Below are 8173 nucleotides of genomic sequence, written 5' to 3' on the forward strand. Positions count from 1 at the left end.
CCCCCCCCCCCCCCAACTCCAGCAGGGCTGAGAAAACCCCAGAAGGGACCTCCCTCCCTCCCTTCTCTTCCCTGCCTCTCATTCAGAAACAGCAGTTCAGCCAGGCCACTGTTACAGCTGGAGCAGACAGAAATTAATGAAGACACTCCACTTAGAAGCATCTTCATTTGAACCCTCATATAATGAGGGCTAATTTGTCGCGTGATCAGTGGGCTCTGCTTCCATGCTTTTCTGTTTGGACATGGTGTTGGAGCATTTTCAAGAAGCCAATTTCGTGACAACTGTCATTTCTGTCTGCTCCCAAAAGTGAATGTCTGTTCACTTTCTTATTAGTTCAACTTATGCAGTTGAAGCTAACCTGTGAAGATTGAATCAATTCAGCCTTGGGCTTTTTTACTGTCTGTACTTAGCCTAGAAGGAGATATTTTAGGTCTCAGTTCAGGGGCATCTGCAATTCACTCAGCACTTAATTTGAAGTATGTGTGAAAATTGCAAATTTAGACTATGAGTAAGTACAGGCATTACATTTAGATTGACCTACTAAAGTTAGATTGATCTAAATGGCTGATTGGGCTTAAATCACCCAAAAAATGGTGTTCCAGCCTGATCTAAAGTTAGTTCCCCCCTATAGCGAACAAACTTTAAACAGATATGGGTTAACCCAATCTAAAATGGATTAACTCTATAGATTTATTTAGCCCCCTCTCCCCTTCCCTGGATCAGCTAACTGCCCCACTCCCAGTGGCCTAAACTAAAACTGCCTAAGCTAAACCTGGGTCCCACAAACACTGGTTGGTCCCCTAAAATGAAGGATGAACTCAGATGAGTAGCTGCATCTCCAACAGTAAAGGACATGGCAAATCTGTAGTATTATCAGTGAAATAACATTCTATGAACAGGTGATTCATAAAACATTTTTAGTAACCCTGAGATATGAATAAGTAGAGGTTGGCAGGTAAAAGTGTCAGGTACAAGAAAGTAGTACTGGTATATCTCATTCTTATAGGCTAGAAAATACCATAATAACTCTAGAAAAATATGGTTCCCTGATGCATCTTTTAGCTAAACATTTTCTATCTTTGTGGATGTATTCAGTTCAGAATCTTAAATGAACTTTAAGTGTGCTTTTCAAATATGGGAACTCCTCAGAATCAAGGGGCACATCCACATGAGCATACACATGCCTCTTGCCTCACCTCAAGGCCTTTTGAGATGGGGCAACAGGCACGTGCAGGAACAAAAAAATGTTCCCTGCACTGCAAGTTTGCAGCACGGGGAGAAAATTAGACCCCTGGATATCCAGGGATCTAAAAAAAGCAAAGTATAAAAAAGCAGTGCAGGACACAGTCCCTGACCATGCCCTGAGGCAACTGGAGGCTGAGTCTTCCATGGAGATTTTTTTTATCAGGGATTTTTCAGTTTTCCAATAGGGAACACCAGAATTCCTGCTAGGGAGGCCAGTGGCCACCTTGGACCCATCTGGCTGTGGCTGACCTCCTGGCTAAATGGGGCCAAGAGGACATGCTTTGACAGTTCAAAGCAGGCCACCACACCTGGAACATCTTCCGGGTGATAGCTGCCCAGATGGCCGGGCAGGGGGCACAAATGGCAATAGTGCCACACAAAGGCCAACCCTGCAACCACAGTCTACTGGCAGCTGTCCCAGAGGGACAGATGCCTCTACTGGCTCTGCAGTCCCCATCCGAGTCTGGCAGGTGTGCAGCAGATCACAGCCAGGCAGCAGCCCCCACTGCCAGACTGCTGCAGTGGGTAAAGGGTGCAGAGAACTCTCAGCGCTGTTTCAGCAGTCTAGCTGGCCCAAGGGGTAGTGTCCCCAGGTACCAACTGGCTGGGCCTCAGAAGCTCCTGAGAGTGAGTAGCCTTGAGTTACTTGCCAGGTCGGCTTTTTATACTGCTGGGGCCAGGACAGGTGCTGGCCCCAGACTCTAGCTCCCCCTGGCTGTAGATCTGGGAGGAGCCAGGCAGGGTTATTTTGCTCCAAGTGGCACAATTTGCTCCATAACAAAGTGCATGTCCAAGCATGCGCGCTGAGGCAAAAAGCCCCGGCTCAAATTTGCACCGCTTTTATTTGAGCTGCTGCAAGCGCATGTGCTTGCATGTGTGGATGCTCCCAAGGAGTACAAAATGTCAGCTTCCAAATGTGGAAAATGTTTTCATTTAGGCATGTCTGAATTCTTTTTTCCTGAACAGTTGGTTTTCTTAATATTTTTTTCCAACTTTTTCCCCATTTTTGGATGAAAACAAATATCAAAAGATTGGAAGTTCCCATGGAATGGAAATTTTATTTCTAAACAACCCATACAGAGACAAATTTATCTTCTATTTCAAAATATAGAATAATATTTCTTGTGTTTTTAAATGATACAAATATAGTCCTCAGAAACACCGTTATGTTATAAAAGAGAACTATATTTTATTTAATTTCACCATGCTGTTTATAATTATGTTCTTGGGATGCCTGTTTATAGCTCCATGCTTCACTTGAAAAAATCTTCAATTGCATATTAGGAAATATATATTTTTTTTTCAATGCCCTGCCTTTTTATGTCTCTGTGTCCAAAGAAGTAAAGGTTTTTACATCTTTATGAATGGAGAGCAAATCTGTTGGCATAAGCTTGCAATAGTTTTTACCAGACATGGATTTAAAGAGAGAAATGATTACTTGCAGATGGGGAAAAAAATATCTAGCATTGCTCATCTTCCAGTAATCAGAATAATCTAGTTTATGATTCAAAGGTAACATGTTTTTATTTCCTTTCTTACCAATACCTATTTCATGTTGATTATAGCAGATGGAAAATATGTGCCAGGGATATATTGCTGCATCATAAAATATGGGTAAGTTGCTCCAAAGGATTTCTGAATGGGGTGAAATGAATTGTTTAAGATAACTGCCATTTACAAGGAACATAAATCTAAATTTATAGTGGAAGACACCTAAGTTTTTGTGAGGGAATGAATTTATATATGCATGCCATGTGCTTTATTACTATAAGCCAAAGGTATAATCGGGTATTTTTGCTGTCACAGGGTAAGCCAGTAAACCATATCTAACTCACAGCTTCACTGGCTTTGGCCATGCCCAATGAAATTACTATTCGGTACTATTCCTGGCGGTTCATGCAAAAAAAAAAAAAATGGTTCTTTATAGTAGCACTTTTTTGCAAATAAGCAATGACACACAAGATGTGCATCAGGTGTGTGCATCACACACTCTAAAGTCTCTCCTTTTGATCACAAAATATTCCTAAAGAAGAATTATTATTTAAAAACAGATGCATTAAGTATATGTAAATATGTTTTTAGAGCATAGGAAGTCTCTATGCACACAGGAGCACAATATTCTTTAGAACACTTTTAAATATTTTAAGGCTTCTGTTAGTTCTTGAGTCTGACCTAGAAATTACACAGGTCATAAAAATTCACCGACTACTTCTGCTATAAGCCCAGTAACTTGTAAGTGAATTTAGAAATGTGGAACTGTAATTGCACATGTAGAGGGCTGTATGAATTATTAGTGTTTCTTGGTTTGGCCACTAAACTGAAAAAAAATGGTTGTTTTTTTTCCCCCTCAGTGCTATGTAAAACTCGCAGAAATGGTTTCAGTCAAAGTTCATTTTACTCAAAATAGAACATTTCAATTACAATTACTAATAATAAAATCCAAGAAAACAAATAATTATCTTGACAGAATTATCTTCTGCAAGAATCACACAAACGTCAGAGGCAAAGGTACCCACCTTGTTATCTAGAACGCTGATGGTTAGGCCATTAATTCAAAATGTGGCAAATGCATTTTTACTTCCCACAACACCCTCTTAATGGAAAAGTATCCTAACCACCATTTTTATGTCTTTTCCACTCGCTTTCTCCCATAAAATTGAACAGTATCAGTAGGAGAGATTGAGATAACTCTGCTCTGTAATGTTTTTCTAGCAACTTGCTGACATGACCCAGGTCAGGTCTGATGCAGACTACTGCTAGAACCCAGCTATTGCCACTTCTCCCCACAGCCTGGCTGCAACATAGCACAGACAAAGCTCTCCATAGATCCCCACACAGGTCATGGCACAGGCAAAGTTCCCTGCTGCTAAATGATGCCAACATACTCCAGGCGATAGGTTGCCAACCTCTGTCCTATGGCATGGTAGCTATAGCATTCTTCCAGGCAGTAGGCAATGTAGATTCAAATCCTCTTGGACTAAAAAGGAAAATGAATCTGTACCCCCTTTCTCCTGGGTTGAGGGTGTTAATCAGTGAGCCATAGGGTTGAAATGTGGCACCAGCAGCACTTTTTTCCCTCCAGTCTACCACTTCATTTCCTTGGGTTTTATTACTTTTATAAACAAAGTGTTTTGGAAATATTAAAACATTTCATTTGGAAATATGAAAGTGAATTAAATTGACATTGCCTAAATGCTTTAACAGGTTTGTTTCAACTGAGATTATTCAACAGATAATGTCAGCCATGCTAAAACTTTTTTTTCAACAAATAATGATTTTCTGAAAAAATAAAATATTGTTCAGTTCTACACACACCTAAAATGACCGGAATTTTTGGATCTAATCCTGTTTTGGCTCCTTCTCTCTCTTCCCCTACCAAGGTTACCGCCAGCTTTTGCTTTTGCTTTGTTTTGGTTTGTTTGTTTGTTTGTTTGTTTTGTTTAGATTTTGGTGTTTTGGTCCTATTACAAAAATAGTTTAAGATTATGTCCAAAACACATTCCATTCCCATACTGCAGAATTTCAACACACAAAGGATCCATGTAGTCACATACCATCCTCTGTATCCATGTTACACTTGTGCATTAAGGGCAAGAGTCTGAAATTTTTACCCTGGTTATTCAATATTGTCAGATATGTATGTCTTGCAAAAGAGGGTATGTTCCCTTTGAGAGAATTCCATTATTACTTGAATTTTGGTTTCATAGACATATACCAATTGGCATTTAATTATAAAGTACATATTGAAAATGGAAAAAAACAAGGATAGATAGAGACATTTTCTACAATAAATGATGCAATCTTTGTGTTTTCAATGTAATACCCACTTTTTATAATCAGCTGTGATTATTTTGAGTTTGTCTTCAAAACTGGTATACACAATGTTTAAGTACTCCTCCATACAGAAAACTCAGTTCATAGTGGTTTTACCTTGATGCATTTCCCAATTTAGTTTCCTTTTTCTTTCTACTGGAAGTAGCACTCACTCCTTAGTCATAATTTAATGATAAATTGTCACATCTGAGGCCTGAAAACTTAGCCACGGGGATTCTGCTCCTTGCAAAATGTCAGAAATGGAAGAGTAAAGTAGCAAATCTGTTTCATATTCACACTGCCCATCTTATTCCCCTGACATGAAGCTCCCTGACTAATAAAAACACTGAAACTTTTTCTGAGCTTTGGGAACAGTAGAGCATGATAGACAGAGCTCTTGTTGTCTATATTTTAACCAGGGCACTCAGGAGAAAGCTTCAGAGGCCCTGCTTTTTAATTTGTAGCAGACAAATATGGTTTGGCATAAACTATCTTCTGAATAAATTCCTTGGGAAGCTTCAGATCTTCCTAAACATAATGGGATGGTTTTAAACAGAACAAACCTGGACCTTTGTGGTTTGTCACCGATTAACACAACTGAGTGCTGCAAGTGGCCAACTCAGATAATTTTCTAACTTTTTTTGCATGTCTGCATTCCCTTAAGAAGCAAACTGAGCAAGAACTAAGGGTTTGTTTTGACAGATATTTTCTAACAAAATAGTTCACAAAAGAAAACAATAGGCTGAAGCAAAATGAAGAGCAATAATTGAACAAATCAGAAGTGATTGTTGTTTCAACTCGGCATCTGATGTGCTTCTTTAAGCTGAATCTTTTGAGGAATCATTTGCTACAGAGTTCTCTGCTCCAGTGTGGAGGGAAAACTCTAGAGAAGCTTCAGCAACAATGGGAAAGTAATAATTAAGGATGGCATTAAAGAAGAGGTTTAGTATACACAGTGCTATAGAGGCTAGCATGGAAATAACAGTATAGGAATGAAAGAGTTTACATTCTAAAGTAGACAGGGAAAAGACATTCAAGGCAGACACTGTATCTAATTGTCAGGAAAATCTTAAGGAAAATGAAATAAATCCTGATGTCATGACAAAGTTTGGGATCTGGGATGGGTTATATGTTACTACATTAATACACAGCATAATAATATACTGTGCATATTCATGAAGCATACTAATCTCCTCCTCATCTAACCTATCCTGGTTCTGAACTGTGACTTCCTTGTGGCAAACATGACATCTAATGGCCTCCTGTACTACATATAATCTGTAAAAAAAAAAAAAAAAAAAAAAAAAAATGCACTGGTCTGGGAATCCAGCATTTCATGGTTAAAGAAACCATAATTATCTTTGTAGTTGCTGGTATGATTGATCTATGCTCCCATGAAATGGTGATAGGATCCATTACAAAGGTGTAAATGTCCTAGTTATCAGGGCTGTGCGAAACAGCACCATTCCGTTTCGACTTCTGTTTTGATATTTCAGTGGAACAGTGTTTTGTTGTGAATTTCATTTAATTTCAAAACCACTGTTCCTTTCCCTGTCATGGAAACATTTATGCTGTTTTGACACTGTTCCGACGTTTCACCCATAGGCTATCATGGGGAAGCATGAAATTGCCTATAACTTTGTCATTTCCTGCCTGATTCAGATGAATCATCCAGGAATGGTAGCCCCTTCAGAGGCCATGAAGCCTGCTAAGTTTCAAGGAGATAGGTTTAGGGGTTTCTGGGAAACTGCATCTCAAAGTCTGGAAAGCAAAACATGTCACTTATAAGTGTGAAGGCACAGGGGGATGAAAATGACAAGGATGGTAGCCCCCACTGAGGCCAAGAAGCCTGCCATATTTCAAGGAGATAGGTGTAGGGGTTTCTGGGAAACTGCACCTCAAGCTGCTGACAAACAAAACTTGTGTCATGTGTGTATATTAAGGCACAGCAGGATGAAAACTGCAGGCATGCTATCCCCTGCTGAGGTCATGAAGCCTGCCAGCTTTCAAGGAGATAGCTGCAGGGGTTCCTAGGAAACGGCACCTCAGGCTGCTGACAAGCAAAACTCATGGCATGGGTGACACTCTGTGTGTGTGTGTGTGTGTGTGTGTGTGCAGGCACACCCTCCCTGGTGCTGGGGCCTCTACATGACATGGTAGTGTGTCCCAATGAGGTCTCATCCTCCCCTACAGCCTCAGCTTGGTCTGCCACTTTAAATAACAACAGGTAAGTAAGCTGCACAGTACCACTAGCATCTCGGGCAGCCAAACTGTCACAGAGCCTTTCTTTCCTTTCCTTCAGGAGCTTCTTCTCCAGCAGCTGCCAGAGAACTCTCCCTGCCAGCCCCAGGCCTGGAGCTTAGATGTGCCCAGAGCCCTGCGTCCTTCCGGTCATGTGCTAGGGGTGTTGGTCTAAGGACATGGCACTGGCAAACAGGTCCTTTCCTTTGGGTCAGTCTAATCTGGTATATTTTAGTAGTTAGTTACAATTAGTCAGGAACACCAGCTGCTCCACCAGACCAGGATCCAAGCAGGTGTGGTGGGGTGTCACTACATCCCCAGCAATGTTGAACACCTTTTTGCTTAGAACACTGGTCGGTGGACAGGACAGGTGTTCACAGGCAACTGTTGCCAGATCCGGTCACATCTGGCTGTGGCTTCCCCAGTAGGCTAGGGGGGTCTCACAGCAGCAGTTCCACGTCCTTAGCAAGACAGGCCACCACCAAGACCTGAGTGCAACCTGTGTGATGGTGGTGTCTGGTATTTCTGGACCCCACCATGGAAGCCATGACCTTGTCCCACATTTGCAGCACCTGTGATGGAGGAGTCTGGCTGGTGAATAGTTAGCATGGGACAGTGCATTTCCCATTTCCTCCCTGACTCTTCCATTCTGCCTCCCTTACTCTCTTCACCAGCAACTCCATCCACTGATTCAGGATTTGGCTAATGCATATGCTGCCCTTCACCCTCAGGTCACACATGGCGGCCAGCACATGGACCATACTGGACCGCAGGGGATCAAGCTGTTTCCTGATGCCCTCTTTCAGCTGCCTCATCAGTGCTTAGACGTTTGGTGACAACAGCTTGCCCCAGCCCGGAACATTGATCTCCATCC

This window comes from Alligator sinensis, unplaced genomic scaffold, assembly GCF_000455745.1.
Source record: "Alligator sinensis unplaced genomic scaffold, ASM45574v1 scaffold117_1, whole genome shotgun sequence".
Taxonomy (NCBI): domain Eukaryota; kingdom Metazoa; phylum Chordata; order Crocodylia; family Alligatoridae; genus Alligator; species Alligator sinensis.